The sequence below is a fragment of the Sminthopsis crassicaudata genome, chromosome 3 (genome assembly GCF_048593235.1).
Source record: "Sminthopsis crassicaudata isolate SCR6 chromosome 3, ASM4859323v1, whole genome shotgun sequence".
NCBI classification, from domain to species: domain Eukaryota; kingdom Metazoa; phylum Chordata; class Mammalia; order Dasyuromorphia; family Dasyuridae; genus Sminthopsis; species Sminthopsis crassicaudata.
Window position 1 is genome coordinate 79,852,322 of NC_133619.1, and position 23,073 is coordinate 79,875,394.

A 23,073-nucleotide genomic window follows, 5' to 3' on the forward strand; every position below is an offset into this window, starting at 1 on the left:
TTCTCACTGCTTCATGCATTCTTCCCAGTGACCTCGTATGCTATCCAGTTCCCTCTGTGTCAGGCTTTACTGAAAGTTGTGATTTCCTCTCCTGACAGGCGGCAGGAAGAGGAGAAAGCTGCTGGCCAACCTTTGCTCTGGGAGCACTAGAGGGGTTATTAACCCAAGGTGCACATGACAAGGAACATTCGGGGGGGGGGGAAGGAAAACGAGAGAGACAGAGAGATGGACTGACAAAGACAGAGACAGAGAAAGGGGGAAGAGAGAGAGACAGAAACAGAAAGACAAAGAAGCAGAGAGAGAGAAAGAGAGAGGGGAAAGGAGGGGAGAGGGAGAGAGGAAGAGAGACAGACAAACAGATAGAGACAGATGAGAGAGTAAGACAGAGAGAGACAGAGATTCAGAGACAGAGACAAAGACAGAAAAAGAGACAGAGAGACAGGAATAAAGAGAGAGAAAGCAACAGAGACAGAGCTTAGACAAGTATTTATTTGAGGCAAATGTTCCATATTGCCCAGCTACATCTTGCTTGCTTTGTTTTATTTACATCTTGCTTGCTTTGTTTTATTTGCAGGTTATTATTATTTTTTTTTTTTGGAGGGGTGGTTGTTGCTGCGGCTGAAGTTGTGGGTGAGAATCAATGAACTGATAATCAGCTGACCTGGCTTCTCCCTCAGATCCTCTACTGTAAAGGCTGTCTCCCTGGGCTAGTATTTAACCTCTGTGACTCTCTTTCCTCTCCTCTGCCCAGCGTATTAATAAGCCAAGATAACCATGAAGAGCAGATAAGATCCTCAAGAATCCCAGATTTCAAGCTGGAAAGAAGGTTGGAATCATCCAGCCTAATCCTCTGATTTTTGCAAATGAAGACTTCAAACTCCAGAAAGGACACGACTGGGGTGGGGGGCCCCATACTCATCCAGATCCGGGTAACTCTGAACTCACATCCAGCCCTCTTTCCATACTGAGCTCAAGGCTTTTCTCACGTGCAAGATCAGAGTCTTGAGAACAAGCCAATAAAATGAAGCAATGATAATTTAAGTGGTTGTTCTTACATGTATTCCTCCTGGTGTTCAGAGAATAGATTGTTTGAATCAAATGTCTTCCATTTTCTGTTACAAAACCCAACACTAATGTAGATGCTTTGCTACAGGGCCAACAAAGCCTCTTAATTGTATGAGTAGCAGACAAGGGAGCGGAGAACATGCTCGCTTTCAAATATATCTATGAGCCCTCTCTCCTGTCATAAGCTTTATGCTCCCTGCTTCAGGATCCTATTCCACTTACCTGCTGCCCAGTCTTTAAAGAGGGAAAGTTTTACCTTTCCCCTTTAACTGTGAAACTACAGAATTTGCAGAAGTTTTCTGATGACATCTTTTCCATTCTTAGAGTACCTTTTGTTTGCTCCAGCTTGTCAGGTTGTCAGATACCCAGGGTGTATCCTATGAGGAATTATTAATGAAAATTCTACTCTGGAAATAGATGGCTTCACTTCTTCATCTCACTGTTCTTCAAACAACTCAGTTGTATCTGACTCTTTGTGACCCTATTTGGGGTTTTCTTGGCAAAGATATAAGAATGGTTTGTCATTTCCTTCTCCAGCTCATTTTACAGTTGAGGAAACTGAGAGAAACAGGATTAAGTGACTTGCCCAGGGTCACACAACTAGTGCGTGTCTGAGGTCAGATTTGAATTCAGGAAGATGAGTCCTCCTGGATCCTAGGCCCAGTTAATAATTATGTGTGTATGTGTGTGTGTATTGTTGTGTGATTTGTTAAGTCATGTCCCACTCTACTGTATTATCTATCTACTCGCTTTTTACATAAGTAACTCAAAATATTCTTGAGAATTTAAGGGAAGAAACCAATCTTTGACATTGGTTTTGCTTTTCAATTGAGGTATTCACAGCATCTTAGAGATCTAGTCTCAATGCCAGGATAAGCTGGATTCAATTTCTGCCTGACACCTATTGGCTAAGTGACTCTGGACAAATAACTACTTAGTGTTCTAGACCAGAGGTGTTAAATATAAAAACAGCCCAATTGTCCCAGTGATGATCCAAACCAGATGAAAATGGAATTGGGAAATCATTAACAAAATAAATAAAAATACAATAAACCTAAGTAATATTACATTTAAAAACTAAGTCAGAGATCCTTATGTAATTTCAGTTTTAGTGTTTAGTTTACTGGCCCCTATTTCAATTTGAGATGAATACCGCTGCTCTGTAAGAAGAGAACAAGTAGGGAGGAGGGGGCTGAGCTCAGCTAGATGGTGGTGGAATGGATGGCATGTTATAAGTCCTGGGCTCATATCTAGCCTCGACACTTAATAGCAGATTTTTACCTGCCTCAGTTTCCTTATTTGTAAGATGTAGATTAATAAAAACACTTATCTGCCAGAGTTGTTGTAAGAATCAAATGAGATAATATTTATAAAGAGCTGTGAAAAACTTAAAATGTTCTCTCTCTGTCTTTCTCCCTTTCCAGCTTTCTTTTTTCTTTATTTTATTTGTATATAGCTATATATTAAAATAAAAATATCAATATGTAAGATATATATATATATATATATATATATATATATATATATATACAGAGAGAGAGAGAGAGAGAGAGAGAGAGAGAGAGAGAGAGAGAGAGAGAGAGAGAGCGTTTTTCTTTTACTCAGTATTTTCATTATTAGAGAAAGTCACCTTACCTAGAAGTTTCCTATATCAGTGAAATGACAGGTCTAGTCTCTAGCCTTGCCCTTACTTTGGTTTTTTCACAGTTACAATTTGCCTGATTAGGATATAGATAAATAAATACATATTTTTAATCAAAGAAAACCCATTTGTTCAAATAGCAAAAACTCACCCATTGAGAGCAAGAGCTCTCAACCAAGCAAAGGAATCCCCATGGGGATCTTCCCAATGTCTCAAAGTAGAACAAGCAAGGACTAGGGACATACATCGATTGCCAGTTTTTCTCAGGTTGGTTTCTTTCCTTGGTTTTATTCTTTCTTTAGGAACTTGAAGTAGAGTTGGCACCCTTCATTTTCTCTCTCAAACTTGGAAGCCAAAACTTTATACACACATCCCCTCCAAGTTCATGTTTGGATATAGTTATTGTTTAAGAGTGGAGTCTGTTCCTTGTAGCCAAACTACAAAAATAGTTTCTTCTCTATTAAGTTATTTTTAAAGAACAACATTTGATCTCTTTGCCACTTATAAAGTGACCTCTTCTGCTATGTGTCAATGGCCCAGGTCTAAGTCAACATTGTCCTCTATTGGCTCACAATCATATTTCTTTGTTAAACCCAGAAATTTCTTAAAGTGGGCTGTCAGTTCAACCGAAGGGTAGGAGTTTTGGTCTTTAGTGTTTCTTTTGTACAGAGATGGCCACTGGTGTCAGATCATCACATGTGTACAATTTATCTATTAGTGTTGTACATGGATCAACATCCAGGAAAATCTTGTTTGAAGCCATCAGACATGTGTCTAGTTGTGCTCTAAGTAGAATTTTAAACTCAACTCTCTGGAGGAAAAAGGAAAAACCAGAGGAAAAGATATAAAGTGCATGTTTCAATTTAATACTTTCTCTCTCTCTCTCTCTCTCTCTCTCTCTCTCTCTCTCTCTCTCTCTCTCTCTCTCTCTCTCTCTCCTCGTCTCTCTCTCTGTCTCTCTCTCTGTCTCTCTCTCTCTCTGTCTCTCTCTCTGTCTCTCTCTCTGTCTCTCTGTCTCTCTCTGTCTCTCTCTGTCTGTCTCTCTGTCTGCCTCTTTCTCTCTCTGTGTGTGTGTCTCTCTCTCTGTCTCTCTCTCTGTCTCTCTGTCTCTGTCTCTGTCTCTCTCTCTGTCTCTCTCTCTCTCTGTCTGTCTCTCTCTCTGTCTCTCTCTGTCTCTCTGTCTCTCTGTCTGTCTGTCTGTCTCTCTCTCTCTCTCTCTCTCTCTCTCTCTCTCTCTCTCTCTCTCTCTCTTTGTCTCTTTCTCTCTCTCTCTGTCTCTTTCTCTCTCTCTTCTTATATTCTTTTTCTTTATTATTAAATAGGGGAAAATCAAAAGTCTGAGACCTTTGTTAGCCCCCCTGAAGTTTTAGGGTTTATAATGCGCTCAAATGCAATCTGTATAATTTCTTGGCATCTGTTTTTTCTAAACAGTATATTACCACTTTAAAGGAGGCAGAACAGTGGGGTCCTCCCTAAAGGATCCACTTCAAAGGCAATATTTTAAGTGCCCTGATGCTGAAAGTAGATGGAAGTATTTATTGTTTGTTGTTGTTGTTTGTTGATTACATTCTTCTTTAAAATTGATAACTTATTTTCTTTCAATCTTCATCCTTTCTTGTCTCTTCCTTTCTTTTTCCTTCCCTTCTTTTCTCCCTCCCTCCTTATCTTTCTTCTTTCCTCACTTTCTTTTCTTCTCTCCTCCCTTCCTTCTCTCCTTCCTTTATTCCCTTCCTTTCTCCTTCCTTCTCTTTTTTCCTTTCTCTTCCTTCCTTCCTTTCTCCCCCTTTTCTTCCCTTCTTTCTCTCCTCCATTTTTCTTTTTCTCTTTTCCTTCCCCTTTCCTTCCCTCCCTCCCTTTTATTTCTCCTTTCCTCCATTTCTTTTCATTTTCTTCTTCTTTTTCTTTTCTCTCCCTTTTTTCCTCCTTCCCTCCTTCTGTTCTTTCTTGTTTGTGCAATAAAACCCACTTCCTTTCATAAACCAGAGACAATGGTTCAGAAGAGAAGAATACACCGCAATTATCCTTATAATATCTTTTAACTTGAGCCTCTTTGAATGCTTTATATATGAGTAAATTGATATTTAGATCCCCAGTTAGCAAACAGAAAAACAGAAAATGAGAGAAGTTAAATCAATTGCCCAGAGTCACACAGAGAATCATAGTGGATGAGAGGAGCAAAGTTCAGGTCTTTCTAGTTTGTAATCTATTCCTCTAGCTCATTTAAAATATATAATTAATAAAGAATATACATTTTCAAAGAATATTTTAAAGAATAAAGAATAAGAGTTTTTAAAGAAGAGAGAATTTTTAAAAGAAATTTTAAAGAATAAAGAATTCCAACTTTGGAGATTCAAATAAAGCTCAAGAAAAGTCCCCTGCATCTTGGCAAATTGAATGTCCTCCACATCTTTCCAAAACTGATTGCTTAACTTATGTCCCCAGTACGCTTCATGTTAAGTGTTTTTTTAAAACAAAAACAAGTCAACAAACCTCTCTGTGGTGTGAAGCAAAAATCAAAACACACAAAAGTCCATGTGTTGTCACCAGACAAAAATTTGCTAAGAACAAGCAGAAAGGAGGTAATAGATCCCATATGTGGCCACTAACCCAGGTTTACGAGATTTTCCAAGAGATTTCTAAAAAGAATCCTGTACCACAAAACAAGATCAAACCCCCATTTTCCTGTCAGGGAGGACAACTATGCTCAGCCCACATTTCCCTCCACATTTACTTCTGTAAACACTGAAAGAAAACTTGGCTGCAATATCCGCTTTACAAGGAGCTGACCACAACAATTTAGTGTCCTGGAGCAGTGAAATATTTAAAGATTTAAGCTGCTTCCTCCCAGCAAGTGGGAACTGTGTTTTAGATCCTACTACTTAAAATTAAGTGTATTTTGTGGGACATTCAGATGAAAACTCATTTAGAAATTTTTCTCTAGCCAAAAAAATTATTTTAAGCAGGAGAACTGAGTCTAGAGGTAGAAATGCTGTCAAATTATCCCAAATCTGTCACTGGCTTGGAGGACCCCAGTCAAAGAGGCATAACTGCTTTGGTCCTCAGTTTCCTTAGCTGTGAAATGAAGGAGGTGAATATAATTACTTATAAGATGAATGTATTTTTTCTAGTCCTAAACCAATGATCTTGGTGAAGCCCTGTGGGGGGTGGGGGGTGGGAGAGAGAGAGAGAGAGAGAGAGAGAGAGAGAGAGAGAGAGAGAGAGAGAGAGAGAGAGAGAGAGAGAGAGAGAGAGAGAGAGAAACAAAAAAGAGCCTGGTCCTGGAGTCAGGAGATGTGGTTTCAAATTCTGCATACTACCTTTTAAATAAGTCACAATGTCTTCCTCAGTTTCTTTATCTATGAAATGCAGGACATGGAAGGAAACAAGCATTTATTAAATGCCTACTATATGCTAAATGCTTCACAAATACCTAATTAGTCTCATAGCAATCTGGGAAATAAGTGCTTTTGTAACCTCCATTTTACAGCTGAAAAAACAGAGGTAGAAAGAGGTTGTCACTTGTCCAAAATTATACAATTTATTAAGGATCTAAGAACAAATTCGAACTCTTCTTCTCAACTCCAGGCCAGCTGCTCTAGCCTCCAGCTTCTTAAACTATGATTTGTGAACTCTTATAGAGGGTCTCAAAACTGAATGTAGGAGGTCAAGAAATGATGATTTGTTATCAGTATATGTTTGATTTGTTTACCTATTTTATATACCCAAGGTCACATAAAAATTTCCATAGGGACATGGGATCATGAGTGGGAAAAGTTTAAGAAATCTTGATCTAGTCAATGACTCAGTCACCAACTGCCACTTTGGACAAGATATTTTCTCTGGTCCTTTCTCCCCTAGGTCTATGATGTGATCTTACTTCAAAAGCAACTTCCACTAAGTTAAGTCCCATTTTAGCTTCCTTCAACTAATTTTGGGGAACCCCATATTGGAAGCTCAGAAGTTATTTAGTCCAAAACTTCTAATTTTACAGATGGAGAAACTGAGGAGAAATGGATAGGATCAGAAGCCAAGTCCTCTGACTAAATGCAGTTCTCAGTACATTCTCTTCAAGTAATTCAATGCTTCTCTTAGCCCATAAGGCAGTCTAGCATTCCAAAGGGCCCTTGGCATTGTGGGTACATTGGAGTTAACCACAGTATAAAGGGTGGAGAAAACATTTGGATAGCTTCCTGGGCTCCCCTCCCCATTTTTTTTTCCATTGCAATTGTTTTCCTTCCTCCTTTGTGCCTCCAGAAGAGTAGGAATGAAAACTATTTTCATTTGGGGAGTTGGAATGGCTTCTGTGAGGCAGTTCAAACCGCGAGAATGTCCTCCACATTATGCAAAACCCCACAATGAGCCTCGGGGATTTGTTTATGGAGTTACTCTGCTCATAGCCATGGATAACCTGTTGTCTTGCTTGGCCCTCTGCACCCACAGGAACAAAATAGACCACCAGCCCCCCTCTCCAGTGCTTGGCACAGTGCCTGACGCAATTCTTTTATTGACTGATTGACTGGCCACCACCAGAAAAACAAATAGAATGCAAATGGAGCTGGGGGAGAGGAAAAGTGAGAGAAGAAATCAGATTGAGACAGAAAGTCAGGGTAAATTTCCAGAATCCTTAAATTGTGGCCAGGATATAATTTCATCATGTTTCATGAAGATAGACTTCAAGGGTGCTCAGGAAATGCAGACTGTATCATGGCACCAAGAAGAGAGATTGGACCCTCTTGGGTCTTACAGGAATGGTGAGACAGGTCCACACCAGACCAGTTCAGCAGGCATGTGAGAAGGAGATAGAATTCCCCATCTTTGGAGAATCAGCAGGATGAGTAGAGTTGATTAGGGGTTCAATTTGACATTAGAAACTGGCGTATCCAGGAAAGGCAGAGTCTCTTGCTGGGAGGAGAGACAACAATTGTTTTTTTAGCATGATAGATAAGAGATTAGAGCTTCTAATGTGTGTGGTGGAGAGCCAGGAAACCACTGTTTCCAGTGCAAATGCTAAATATTTAAGTCAAAGAGGCAGCCTCTACCCTCTCTTTTCTTTCCTATACACATTACTTGGAGATCTGAATTTCCTTCCTGTTGCATTTTAGTCCAAGATAGTGAAAAATCAATCATTTTCACAGATTTTTTTTTTGTTTTTAAATGGATCAAGAATTTAAAATAATTAAGGTACATATTCTATAGATAGGAACAGGGGAGACAGTCCAAGTTCCAAGTCTAGCCTTAATGCTTCTTTTTTACATACCCAAAGGTAAGAAGAGGAATACAGAAGCTGGGGAAAGGGATTACTGGTGTATTCTCTAAATGGAAAGTATTTTAAATACTGTATAATAAATTATACCCTGGGTTCTCAAAGGCTATGCCAGCAGACTGACTCTGGCAGGGCCGACTAAGTTGGAAAGACTTTGAAAACAAGCCCAGTGATGAATTGTCTGTCTAATGTACGAAAACCAGCCTCACTAAATTTGGAGAGGCTTTTTACCAGGTTGACTATGGGGTGATGACTGTTTTTGGCCACTGTGATTCTCACAAACTATCTCTAAGTTATGGGAGGGTTGCAGTTTATATTGGTGAAGTGTGGAGCCATAAACAGATCTTTAAAGTATTGAAACATACCAAAGGCAAAACAACAAATATAATGTGTTTTCTCTGTCAGGCACCATGCTAAGTGCTGGAGATATGAATAGTGTATAAGCAACAAGAAAATTCCCAAGAGAATCTACATTCAGATGAGGAAAGAAAATATGTATGTGAGTGGAAAAGTAGGGATGGGAGGAGTGGGCTGCAGGTAGCTACAAGTGGTCATGGAGTTGAAGTCCAGAAAGGAATAAAGGTTACTACCCTAGGATTTTTCCAAAATGGAGATCCTTTGAGGAACTCACAAATGGAAACAGATGCATGTTCTACAGTGAGGAGGTTCTAGTGAGGAAGGTGCTAAGGAAAGACTGTAGTTAAATTATGGTACTGAAGTCCAGAAAGTTCAAAACACAGCCAAGAGGGGAATAGAAAAATGTGTGTGTACATATATGTGTATGTGTATATATATATATATATATATATATATATATATATATATATATATATATATATATATATATATATATATATATATATATATATGTACACGTACAGGATGTTCCAAAAATCTTGGTGTAATTTTAAGCTTTAATAGCTTCAAGAAGTACAAATGCTACTAACCTACAAAAATATTATTTGAAAGTTTAATTACTTAACTTTCTTTTATACTTATTGAATTTTATGAATTTTGAAAATCATGCTTTTAATTCTAACAAGATGTGGCTTAAGACTTTATGAAATACATATGTGAGAGTTTCTGGATAACACATTCTCAAACTGGTGAATGGGTAGTGGAAGTCATCTCAATTAACCACTTTCATTACCCGATCTATGTCCAATAGACTTTTTCTTGTAAGGTCACATCAAAACTGTCATCTATGCATCAAAACCTTATTTTTTGGAGAAACTCTTAAGGCTAGGATTACAAATGTAGTCCTTCCTTTCAGTCAGTAACCAAAAGCTGATTGAAAGTTTTTGTAAAAAACAGTTTCATGTGTGTGTGTGTGTGTGTGTGTGTGTGTGTGTGTGTGTGTGTATCACAAGACTATGGTTATATTGAATTTCAATAGTAAGCATTAATATTTCAGAAAATTCCAATATTGTTATTAATGATTTGCAGCATTTATGTTGCTGTAATCATCAAATCTTAAAACTGCACTATGACTTTTTAGACTATATATGATATATAGGTACACATCTATGTACATTACATACATTATATATATATGCATATGTACATAGAGATAAACATATGTTTGTTTTTGTTTGTTATACTGTTATTTTTCAATTGTGTTCAACAATTTGAGAACCCAACTGGGGTTTTCTTGGCAAAGACAACCACTGAAAGTGGTTTGCCATTTTCTTCTCTAGTTCAGATAAATAATGTTAAATGACTTATCCAGGGTCATGCAAACAGTAAGTTTAGGTGACTGGATTTGAGCTCAAGTGTTCATTATTCCAAGCCCAGCTGCCACAATACATATATACATACATGCATGCATACAGAAATGAATACATAATCTAGGTGTATAAGATGCAAATATGGACATGTTTTAGAGTGGAGATAATCCTAGGTCCTCTGAGGCCATAACAATGGTACATAAGATGTAGTAGATCCTACCAATCTGAAAAGTTTTCAAGTATGGGTTTCAAGTATAGATTCTGAGTCTATAAGCCAGAAGCCAGCCTAATTAAATACTCAGGGACCATTCACTGGGAAGTTGGCCATCAGGTTAAGATTTTTTTCCTTTGGTCAGAGCAACTCATGAAACTATTTGTTTGATTTTAAATAGTAGGGTGCAGTAAAGAAAAACATTAACTTTGCAGTCCTAGGATCTGAGTTTGAATTCTGTATCTGGCTAATATTGTGAGATGCTAGTTTAGCACTGAGACACTGAACAAGTCATGTCCCATCTGGGGTTTATTGTCTTCATTTGTAAAATTAGAAGGGGTTAGACAAGCTGGCCTGACTCTAAAGTCCCATCAAACTCTAAAACTACAACAAAATAAGGATTCTTAAAACTATTTCATAGATATACATATATGTGTATTTTCTATGAAATGTTGTGACAGTCTATGGCCCAATTCTGAGTGTTCTCATTTGGTTATTGATTAAACAAAGGGACAGCCACTAGGATTCCAACTCTTCTGTTCTGGAGAAGCTATGGTTAAGGAATTAATGATGAGACTCTTATGTTAATTCAATTCAGTTCAGAGAACATTCATTACATTTATTAAGCATTTGCTACTTAAAAATAAAATTATCTTTTCAGAAGATGGAATACATATAGAATTGCATATGTTCATTCCTCCCTAAGTCTCATATCCCCCACTTTTTACAAATGGGTGTCCCGCATAGAATTACTAGTTGGGAAACATCACAGCCATTCCCTGAAGAAAAATACTGTTCATAAACATCACATGAAATGTGGAGTAATGTTGTCTTCTCTGAGGCATTTTACACCCTCCTCTCCTCTCTTCACGATCTTACCCCTATACCCAGTCTTTTCTCCCCCTCCCCTCAAATACTATCTCCCCCCCTGTCCCCCATTCTGGAAAAACAGTAGTAACTAACATTTGTGCCTTTGGCAATAAAACCACAGGCCTCACAAACCCCAAATGGCAAAAAGACATTTCCATTCCAATCCCAGTTTTAAATTAAACTGTAATGAAAAATCAGCAGTGGCAGCTGGGACCAGAGACAGTGATTGTCTCTAAGAGCACAAAGGAGGGGGGTGGGGGGGTGGAAAAGAGAAAAGAGACTGCGAGGAAGGCTCACTCTGGTAATAAAGCAGCTGGTAAACCTCCAAGTAAAAAGAAATTAGAAAAACAAATCTAGTATCCAGACAAGCAAAAATGCTTGTTACCCTGCACAATCAAATCGAGGCAAGATCACAAATCAACCTCCACTTTATGAATGGACAGACTGGGGGGAGGGGGGGTTTGGAAGAGAGGGATGATATGTGTGAGCTTGTACTGACACCTGGAGGAGGATTCTGGGAATTCTCAGGGGTTTTCCCTTCTCCCCCTCCCACCCCCACCCTTGGTGCATGGGGTTTTTGGATTGCTCAAAGATGGAAAACAGTGATGGGTTTCCTAGGAGGGAAAACAAACAAACAAACAAAAACTTTGAGGGAAAATAGTGCTGAACCATTTCTCCATCTTTTAAAAAGTATCATGATAAAGTAAATCTAGGGAAATAGCTAAATCTTCCAGAATTCAAGAATTTTTTCATAAGGGGTGGTTGTGCTACCCTGGTGCAGAGGTGGCTGGGTTGGCAAAAATGGGTTAATCAGTAGCAGGAGAAAACCAAGATTTGGGTGTGTGGTTTTGTGTAGACTGTTAAAGTCATGGCCAGATGAAGTTTTCTTGAATCTTACAATCTTTTGAGGGCCATGCTAATACTGTTTCCCCAGGGGTAGCCAGGTGGCTAGAGCTCGATCTGCCTGGCTCATGTAAAAGTCAAATGCTGATTATGATGCTGGTAGGGAAGGGGTTAAGGTTCATGGATTGGAATGTTGTTAACTGATGAAGGGTTAGAGACCAAAAGGGAATCTGCTGAAGAAGTTTTATTTTTCCCAGGTGGGCCTGATATTCTGAAAGGGAAGCAACTTTGAAACCTAAGAAATATAGGAAAAAAAGATAGTTATATATTCTCCAAAAGGATGATAAATTTTTGGTCAAAAAAGAGATGAATATTGACTGTAGAAATACTTATGCTAAGTAATTTGAAAGCAAAGACTAGTGAATTCTAATCTTGACTATTCAGTTATTTGCTGTTTGACTTGGGACAAATCACTTCTATAAACCATGGTGCCTCATGTGTATAATGAGAAGTTGGACTAGCTGGTCTTGAAGTCTCTTCCAGCTCATAAAATAAAATCCCACAGAATAACATCGCATCCTTTCAATGATTCTGATCAATTGTCCAAGCTGTTCCTTTTTATTTGGCTCACCTTTAAACTATCCCAAGTATTGAAGAGGCTCATGGCATCAGTGCGATGCAACTCTGAGATGTAACTGGAACCAGTAAGACCAGAACTATCTTGAATTCATAGCCCCCAGCCTCTTTTTAGGAAAAAAAAGTTTATAGAAAGAAAACACACATTGTGTTAATTCAATGTCATTGAAATGGCAAACCACTCCAGTATCTTTACCAAGCAAATCCATTTACAAAGAGTCAGATACAAGACTGAAATGACTGAATGACAAAAGTGGTTTACAAACTTTGAGACACTATATAAATATTAGCTTTTATTAATAAATTACTTTAAGAAGAGAATTTCCATCTTAATACAAGTTTACTGCCTTTCAAACATATACCTGTAAAAGTGCCAAGATTTGAGACTTTCCACCTTGATTCTGCTTTAAATCTCAGTTAAACCATAACAAGATACTTTTTCCCTTCCCTAATATATTCTGAGTATTATGTAATATGATGCCATAGCAAAAATATCTATATGGGTTGGACTAGAGAAAATATACATTTCTTTAAAGTAGGTTGTTGAAGTAGGTTGTTGAATTCTTTATATTTATACCCTGGGGAGCTAGCACAGTGTTTGGCAGCTAGTAGGTGATTAATAAATGCTTGTTAATTGACAGATTACAACTCTAAGATTCTGTCATTGTGATTTGGAGAATTCTCAGTGTGGAAACTCCTCTCCAACAGAACACCACCCATCAAGGACTTAGTAGACAAATCTCAAGGAATTGCTTGAAACATAAAGTTTTAATAGTCATCCAGAGTCATGGAGGTAAGGGCCACCCAAGTCTTCTTGATTAAACCCAGTGTTCTACATACTACTGTACCACACAGCTTTTTGGCACAGACTAAATAAAAATCAACAGAATTCTAGTCAATCAATGATTATTTATAAGGTATCTATTCAATAAATTGATATTTATCAGTAATAAAATAAAATAAATTGTATTTATAATATCAGACATTTTTGTTATTAATCAATCATTTTGACTGTCTCTGATTCTTCATGATCCCTTTTGGGGTTTTCTTGGCAAATACTCATGAGTGCTATTTTTCTTCTTTAATTCATTTTACAGATGAAGAAATTAAAGCTGTAGGTATTTGAGACTGTATTTGAATTAAGGGAAGTGAGTCTTTCCAACCCCATGCCTGAAACTGTATCCACAGTGCCACTTAACTGCCTAGTACCAGACATTTGGAAGAATTAGAAAAATAGAAAAAAATATCTCCAATGTTGAGGAACTCTGAATGGAAAGAAGTCTACTGAAGGCATGATTGTTGTGTTTGACTTTCTCAAAGAGGACCAGGACATCAGGTAGGTGATGCCATAAATTACAGGTGAATTAGATTTAAGGGAGGGAGGCTGTGCAAAATCACCAGCCTCACTTTCTCCTCCAGAGCCATCTGGGTCCAGTGGCCAGATACTGATCAAGACAAGTGGTGAGGGGATATAACTCTCAAGAAAGAAAACAGAGGTAGAAGGTGATTCCATGCAAACTTATTTCTCCCATCAGTTCAGTTATATTTTTTCTTTCATTCATTCATCTTGAAATCATTTCCTAAGGACCTGTTATATATAATGCATAGCTCTGCTGCTTTTTGGGATTATTGAGTCACCATGGCCCAAGAAAAACTGACTTTAAGGGAAGAAGGAAAAGTTGACTTCTGTGACCTCCCTCAGTCTTTCTGCTCATATGCCACTTAAGTGGTCCTCCCTTTCCTTCATACACATTTTTTCTTTTTTTTTCTGCCTCTATCATAGAAATACTGATTTGTCTCTCATTTTAAAATTAGTTCAAATGATAAGAATATTGGTTTTCCTGCCCACTTCTCATAAAAAAAGATCTCACCTTTACTTAGTGCTTTAATGTTCACAAAGTACTTTACATGCATTATCAAATAATAAGTATTTAGTAAATTTTGTAAAAATAGAAAATGGTTAGGTACTACACATTTTATAAATGAGGAAATTCAGGCACAGTGATTTGCCTGTAATCACAAAAACTGGTGAATTAGAAATGAACCAGATCTACTTTTCTCTATCTTCCTTTGTAACTATGGTTCACTTCTTCCTCACAAAGTGATTAGCCCTCCAAGTAATAAATGAGCCCAAGGGATGTGTGCCTTTTAGAAACAATATCAATACCTTCAAATATGTGTTTAATGATCTCCTTCATGAATTTGCTCCACATCTCTGTCATAGCCCAATCATGTGATGATCCTATGAAGAATCTTTCATTTAAGGGGAGTGGATCTCACTTATCTCTAGATTCAGATTTGCTCCTTGTATTTCTATCTAGTGGCCTTCTGTGCCTTAATTCATCTTTTTTTTTTAATTTTTGGATTTCAATTCATTTTTTCCTCTAAAAACAGCTTTCTTCGTCTTTTACTGCCTTTTTATGCCTCATTTCTCTTTTCATAACTTTTTTGTCTTCTTACTAAGTGTTCTCTTCCCTTTCCTTCCTTCTAGGGAAAAGCCTACTTCACATTTCATGATGAAATTAGTTCATAGTGGCTCCCACCAGGGATCTCCATGGCCTCAACTCCACAGAGAATGCCACATAGGTAGATCCCACAGTCCTGCACATTGTCCGAAAGGAAACCATGTTCCATATTTGTGCAGATATTTGTGAGCTGAGGTCTCTTTGGACCCCAGGGGATCCTGAAGCATTGGACCTGTAGGAAGAAAGGAAGTTGGACCTTGACAAATTTCCCCTTAGTTTAAGAATATTCAAATCTCATTGCTAATAATAGCCACTAAGAAATTTCAGTGGAAAGTATGCCAGCATGGAGTCAGGAACACTCATTTTCCTGAGTTCAAATTTGGACTTTGGCACTTACTAATTGTGTGATCTTTGACAAGTTTCCTGTTTGCCTCAGTTTCCTCATCTGTAAAATGAGCTGGAGAAGGAATTGGCAAACCACTCCAGGGCCTTTGCTAAGAAAATCCCAAATGGCCTCACAAAAAGTCAGATACAACTGAAAAGATTTATGCACTATATTACATTTTCCACATAATATTTGAGGAAATGAAGGGGTCTCTCTTACAGATGGGACACCTTAAGTGATTTGCCCTACATCTCATAATAGGTGGAAGAGTAGGGCTTGAATCAAGTTCTTCTTTCACACTTTCACCCTTTCCCTAGCATGCCATGCTGTGTCCTAGATTCTTCCACAGATCAAAGAACAGGTGTTTGTTTCTAGAAAGATGGGAAAGCATGTGACTTGAAATGCTTCCCAGTGTAGTTCCAAGTTGTGATTTTCTCAGTATCGCTTTTGGTCTTTTTTTCTTCTTTAACAAAATATGAAGCTCAAAGAGAAGCATAAAGTTGGGCCTTTCCATTCCAAAGCTCTTTCCCTATCCAGTCTCTTACTTCTTCACAGATCCTGTCAATGGCTTCTTTTTCTGCCATTGTCCTTGATGGCAAATGCCCCTAGAATTACTCCTATGCTTACATAGGTTGGAGTTTTATTTAGTTTACTAGCAAGGTTCATTCTGAAATAGTTGATTTAGCTCCCCATATTTCTTGTCATAGCATTGAAATAAATGAGTTTTAATTTTGTTTAAAAGAAAATGGAAGTCAACTTTTTTTTAATCTTTGATAGGGAGAGAGGTGCTATTATTGTTTTCTATTATCCCATGACTGTTTGAATTCACTGAAATGACCCATGATTATAGATCTAAAAGGCAACCTAGAGATAGACCATCAAGTCCAATCCCCTCATTTTACGGATGAGGAAACAGATTCAGCAAAATTAAATTAGTTGACTGGAATCTTGTGGCTAGTGAGCATCTAAAACAGGATTTGTTCCTAAAGCTTCTTGACTTCAGTAGCTGGGTAGCTCAATGGATAATGTCAGACTTGCAGTCAGAAAGAACTGAGTTCAAATCAAAACAAAGGAGTTGTGATCAAAATCTTACCTGGAGCAAGTCCTTTAACTCTGCCTTAGTTTCCTCATTTGTAAAATGAGCTGGATAAGGAAATGGCAAATCACTCTAGTACCTTTACCATGAAAATCTCAAATGTGGTCATAGAGTCAGACACAATTGAAATAACTGAACAAAAGCAACTGTAGCATAAGGTTTGTTAAATAGAGAGCATGTTTCATTCTTTGTATCCACATGCTCAACAACTCTTTATCAGGTGAATGAATGGGTATTCAAAGATGAAGTTATCTGTGTGCTAGGGTGATTGAGCAGATCAATCACCTCAACAACAGTGATAACTTGAAAATCGGCTGTTCCTATGCAAGAGCATTTTTCTTCTGAGGAAAAAAAAAAAAGATAGACGGAGGAGAAACACCCAGCAAAAGCCAGCTATCCTCCAGGAGCTACAATGGATGAAGCTGGAACTGAGGCCCTTAGTGATACCAGCCTGGCACTCAAAGGTAAGAACCCCTTTGCCAAAGAGGCACAGAAAATTGATGCAATTATCCAGCCATTATTCCTAATCACTTTAATTCTCCACTTCATCCTGGCAGTAGCAACCTGGCTGACTATTTACCAACAAACTGGAGCCTTATACATTCCTCCTGAAAACCTTTAGGCTATGGACCTTTCTGAGAGCTTCCAGAATAAAATCCATTCAAGTTGGCCTTGGGCCCCATGGTTTATATTTCCTGACTTCTTGCTTGTTATTTGCCACTTCCATTGGAAGCTAGGGGAAAATTAAGTGGTATCATTGGCCCTCGGCCTTAAAACCGCTGGAGTCAGAGAGAGTTATACTGTGACACAGTCTGCCACTAGGCCTGACTATAGAACTGCCAACTGTCAAAGAAAGGACAGAACCAAAGCAGGGAGAGAGAAGGGAAAGGCAATTTTTATGCTCTATATGGACAGTAAAAGAACACGCCAAAATGGGATACACACTGTTTAAAATGAAGTCAGTATGAGATGTATTGTGACAAACTAAAGTGGAAAGTGATTACTCTGAAACAGTACCAGCTCCCTGGTATTATATACTTTGGAATGGTTCATTGCTAAGAAACCATCTTTCTCTCCTGTGGTCATTTGACAGGCAGCATGGCTTAGTGAGAAAAAAAAAAAACATCAGACTTGGAGGCAAGAAGTTGCTTTCGTTCAGTGGTTTCAATCATGTCTCATTCTCTGTGACCCCATCTAAGGTTTTCTTTGCAAAGATCCTAGAGTGGTTGATCATTTACTTCTCTGGCCCATTTTATATATGAGGAAACTGAGGCAAACAGAGTTAAGGGACTTGCTATTCCAATATCTTTGTCAAGAAAACCCCAAGTGCTACCATGGTAGCGGTTGAACCAAGTTTGGTTCAATTCAGTTGACAATCACAAGGAGTATACAAGTCACCATACTCATAGTGATTACTAATTAGTATCTGAGTTTAGATCTGCTTGACTCCATTCCTGGCATTCCATCCACTGTGCCACCTACTTGCCAATATATATATAGCAGTGCTCCTCAGACTTTTAAAATAGGGGGCCAGTTCACTTTCCCTCAGAGTGTTGGAGGGTTGGACTATAGTAAAAACAAAAACTCACACTCTGTCTCTGCCCTTCAGCCCATTTTCCATAACCCGGCGGGCCACATAAATGTCCTCAGCGGGCCACATCTGGCCTGCAGGGCATAGTTTGAGAATCCCTGGTATATAGTATAAAGGGAAGGTAACCTTAGAGTGAAGGCATGAGTAATGAGAGGAACTTGGAAAGACCTCTCACAAAGGATGAGATTTAAACTAAATCTAAAAGAAAGCTTGGGAAGCCAGGTGATTGAGGGGAGAAGGGGAGAGTATTCCAGGTACAAGGGATAACTAGTGGAAATTATGTTCCAAGAATGGTGGGAAGCCAGTAAAAAGGCACAAAAATCACATCATGGAGTGCTATATGTGCAGTAACAACAAGAAGGCTGGTATTGCTGGATCATGACATCTGTGGAAAGGAGTAAAGTATAAGAAGATTGGAAAGGTTAAAATGGGCCAGGTTGTAAAGGTCTTCAAAGCCAGAAACTTCCTGTGGAGAGATAGGATTAATACACATAATTAAAGAAAATAATTAATTAGAGTGTGTAGTTAGTTACATACTAATTTGGAGGATACAAATTGAATCCCTCAAAATGATGTCCAATGTCCTCAACCAATGATGATCACATAAACCCTGTTTTTCATCGTTTCTTACCACAGACTCTGTTGGAAACAGTTAAACAATTGCTACTCCTGGCACTAAGGACATTTTCCCCTTCTGCTTCCCCTTCTGCTTTCTTCTCTTCCTTCAAAATCCTGCTCAACCATCACACTCTACAGGAAGTCTTAGATTAGCTCTCTGCTTCTATTACATTGCACATTGCCACCTCAGTGCTTGCTTTATAGCTCACATTGTTATTTGTCATTTAATGTATTTCTGATATCTATAAAGATGTCATGCATTTTCTGCCCATACAATCTAAATACAGGGAATCCATATTTTTGTCTGGTTTAGTTCTCCCAATACCTACCCTACAGCCCCTCAATCCAAGACAGTGACCTGTACCACTCCTTGTGATTGTCAACTGAATTGAACCAAACTTGATCATTATCAAAGATATTATAGGTTGGGGTTAGAGAGTTGGTGAGAGTGGGGAAGGGAAGGATCCCCAAGTCTTCCCCATATTTCCCAACCATCACTTCCACAACTCTTCCCTATGTTGTTCTGTCATTTCAGTTATGTCCAACTCTTCATGATGCCATTTGGAGTTTTCTTGACAAAGATACTGGGATATTTGCCTTTTCCTTTTTCAGTTCATTTTACAGATGGAGAAAATGAGGAAAATAAGAGGGAAGTGACTTGCTAGCTAGCAAGTGTTTGAAGCCAGATTTGAACTCAGATTTTCCAGACTTTCTATCCATTCTATGCACTCTTTATCCTAGCTGCCCCACAGTGTGTGGCAATGAGGTACTGGATTTGGAGTCTGATGTGCTTTGATGTCAGGGTCCAAATCCCAGCTTTCCTATGTGGCTTTCAGCAAGTCATTTAACCTTTCTTAAGACTTTGCTTTTGCATTTGTAAAATGAAAGATGGAATGACTTAGATGCCCTCTCAGGTCCCTTCCAGTATGAAATCTTTGATGCTTCCTGAGTCTTTCCTGTCGTCACCATCCCAAATTGGCAGTTTCAGGCTTATGGAAATAAAAGGGAAAATGAATAACATCTTTAGAAATAAGATAATGTTTCTTCAGCTCAGTTGATACAGTATTTCTTTAAGATGAAAATCCTGAAAATAAAAGGAGATAGAGTTGTTTTTGCTTTTAAAAATCTATGAGATATTTTTGTAGGCAAAACTTGTTTCCTGCTTTTGCCCTGCTAATGACCTCAACTCTAACTTCCTACTAGAAGAACAAGTTCCCTTTGATTAATCATTCCTTGCATTAATATCAAACAGCCCTTTGCGTTCTTCAAACAGATTAGTGTTTCTGTCCGATTATATCCGAAACACACCAAGTAGATAAATGACAACCATTTAGCCCAATGGAAACAGAACAGAGCCCTACCACAGCCCTGCATCTAGGAAGAAAAACATGTATAACTGATGGGCTTTGCATGTGAACTTAGAATGACTTATGAAGACTGTCTGAGATCAAGGGCAAGAGAGACTGAAGTTCTTTTTAAGAATTGTCCAAGGAGTGTCTGGTCACTGTGTCCCATTTTTGTAATTGTTAAATACTGCTGGGAGTATTCTGTCTCTTGGAGGGGAGGAGAGGCAAAGGATGATATGTGTCAAATTTTCATTTCATTTAAATCTCTTGCTTATTTTAATTTATGAGGTGAAGAGAATATTAGTTTTTGGAGTGAGTTAATATTTCATGTTGTAAGTGATCTTCTAAAGTCAGTTTGTTAATTAGACTCTACTGACAGGAGGTTTAATATTGTGTGTTGACTCTTCAGTAAAGGAAGTAGAGAAAATATTCCTAATAGACTAAAAAGAGAGAGACATGATCAAAGGTCCCTTGGAGAACCATATGTTAGAGGTACTTTAACCAGTAGAACAAACAATGTTTTGCCCTTAAAAAAAGGCTCTCTGAGCATTCTGGCGATAATTAAAGCCTACTTTTGGATTTACTCCCTTAGAAGTTCTCATGAGATAGACATAGATTATTTTTTAAGTTAAATACAAATTTTAGGCTTTCTTCATCTTTTTGTCCTGTGTGAATCAGAAGCTTTTTAGAAGTATAGAATCCCCCTTTGAAGATTGTTGTTTTGAATTGGGTTGTCCTATTTCGATTTCCACAGAGGGCTCATTTCTAGGCACGACCTCTATTTGAAAAGATGGCTTCTCTCTATTCCCCACAGCCCTGAAATGAAGAAATCATAAGGAAATGAACTCATTGGTGCTCCAGTTTGAGACAGCATAGTATAGCCAATAGAGATTTGACCTCAGAGTCAAGGAAGAACCTTCAAGACATGTCCCTAATAAGTAGTAGCTATGTCACCCTGAGCAAATCCTTTACAGACACTTAGATGCACACTGAATAGAGCACTAGACTAAAGAGTAATAAAAACCTAGCTCCAAATCAGGCCTCAGCCTGGAGAGACTTAAATCAACTGATGCTGAGTGAAATGAGCAGAACCAGAAGATCACTGTACACTTCAACAACAATACTGTATGGGGATGTATTCTGATGGAAGTGGAAATCTTCAACATAAAGAAGATCCAACTCACTTCCAGTTGATCAATGATGGACAGAGGTAGCTGCACCCAGAGAAGAAACACTGGGAGGGGAATGAAAATTGTTAGCACTAATATCTGTCTGCCCAGGTTGCATGTACCTTCGGATTCTAATGTTTATTGTGCAACAAGAAAGTGATATTCGCACACATGTATTGTACCTAGACTATATTGTAACACATGTAAAACGTATGGTATTGCCTGTCGTCGGGGGGAGGGAATAGAGGGAGGGGGGGTAAATTGGAAAAATGAATACAAGGGATAATATTATAAAATATATATATATATATATATATATATATAATAAAAAAAAAAAAAGACAAATCAGGCCTCAGACACTTACTAGTAGGACCCCACATAACTCATTTAACTTTTTCACCCTTAATTTCCTCATGTGTAAGATGGAATTAGTTTCAGCATTTACTTCAGTTGGTCTTTTTGAGAATTATATGAGAACATTTGTAAAGCACTTTGCAAATCTTCAAATGCTTTATGATGATGATATAAGGACCTTCAGACTCCTAGATAACTTCTCTAAACTTGTGACTGATCTCCATTGGTAAAGGGAGGTTCTTACCAGAAGCTTCTTAATCTGATAAAATCACAGGTTTCTTAAACAATAAGACCCAAATATACATTTATTAAGTGCATATTCTATACTCAGGGCATTGGGAACATAAACTCTAGAGATAGAAGGCAATATTGAAGGTCATTTTGCCCAATCTCCTTGTTTTCATAAATGAAAGGACTGAGATCCAGAATGACCTGGTCAATGTCGCATAATAAAGACACAAATCTTAACCAAGCTGGATTTGAACTTGGATTCTTCAAATGCAGCTCTGTTACCATTAGACCATAAATTACAAAGATAGATACAGCCCTAATTTTTCTTGGCTTCTTCTATATTTAGACCTTTCAATGCTATTTATTCAGGGGAAAAATGTAGAGTTAATGGGGTTTTATAACAACCCCATTGTCATGGAATAGCTTTTGTTTCTAGTGAGGTTAATAAATTCGGTGAGATATTTCTGATTTGCAGTTTTAATAACTAGATCTTTTCAAATAAATGATGCCAATTCAGAGATAAAGGAATTAAAACAAAGAAGATGTGTTTAAAGGTCAAAATTGTTGAGCATGGATTGAGAGTGTTCTCAACGATAAAGTTCATGTGATTCACATCAGGTTTCTTTTTCCTTTAAAACTAATCTTTCCCTAAAATAAAACCCATGCCAGGAGCTCAGCTTTCACAAGCAACCCAACAATAACAAATCATTCTGTCACAGACAGAAATGCTTTGAAAATGATTTGGCTCAAAGTTTGATGAAACAGCAGTATAGCAACAGTATGGTTAAAAGAGTTAAAATTCTTTCTTTGGTTAATTGAAGAAGATAAACTATGTATTTATTGAAGCTTTGAAATATATACCTATGTATGTATGTGGGAAGATACATATATGTATGTGTTGTATATATTCATAGATAGATATAGATTTGTATGTGTATATATGCATGTGAAAGACAAAGAAGAAGGGAGAGAGCTAGGGACCAAGGAAGAAAGAGACAAAAAGAAAAAGACAGAGACAGAGACAGAGATATGTATGGAGAGCCAAGATTTAAAAAAAGGACATCTCTTCTTTAATTTCCCTCTTTGCTTATTCTTTTAAAGAAGAAATCTTTTTTTCCTTTTTCAAGGCCTTCTTCAGGTATCAATTCCTTTATGAAGTATTCCCTGATTTCCTAGCTATAAATTGTTTGTCTCTCTTTAAATTTCTTGTTCTACTTCATTATCTCCTTTGTACTTGATAATTTCCTAACTTGTATCTATCTGTATTTATGCCTTATCCTCTATTTAAGATTTAAAGTAGTGAAAATAAATGTATACATACATATATATGTATATGTAGTACATAATTCTATATACCTAGATATGATAAATAAAATATTCACTATATATATAGAAATGCATATATATGCATAATATATGTGTTGATTGTATATATGTATTTTTTTCTCAGCATGATGATGATGGTGGTGGTGGTAGTGACAGTTTCATTATCAAATATATTTGAGTGATTTGCCATTTTCTTTTCTTTTTCTGTGCCCAGGACCACACAGTTAGGAAGTGT